Here is a 450-nt window from a genome sequence, read left to right on the forward strand (position 1 = left end):
ATCTTTTGTTTAGCCAAACTGGGTAAATGAACCGTGCAACGCAACCTTCAAGCTTTGGACATTGGACTTTTTCCTGAGTAAAAAATATTAACACAGCACAGCAGTGGCTTGTTGATTTTAGATTGTTGGATGTTTATTTGGACAATGGAATCGTCACTACAACTACACTGAAAAAAAAGGCCATTAGATTTACTTGATTCAATAGTGGACATTGGTTGCACACAATATTTTGCTTTGGCAGAAACTTAAACAACTGAGTTAAATCAACACACAATAAACCTGTGCATTTTGTGCTGATAAAACGTGATTGAAACATGTTTAGATGAAGAAAGTTGAGCTCTTTGGAATATTTTAATCCTTCGCAATTGTTCATTTTATTTCACAATATTCAATAGCCTTTACCCCCCACAGAAAATAATCACTTAGATAGGGGTCACTAAAAATACTGTT

The sequence above is a fragment of the Simochromis diagramma genome, unplaced genomic scaffold (genome assembly GCF_900408965.1).
Source record: "Simochromis diagramma unplaced genomic scaffold, fSimDia1.1 OVJJ01000131.1, whole genome shotgun sequence".
Taxonomy (NCBI): domain Eukaryota; kingdom Metazoa; phylum Chordata; class Actinopteri; order Cichliformes; family Cichlidae; genus Simochromis; species Simochromis diagramma.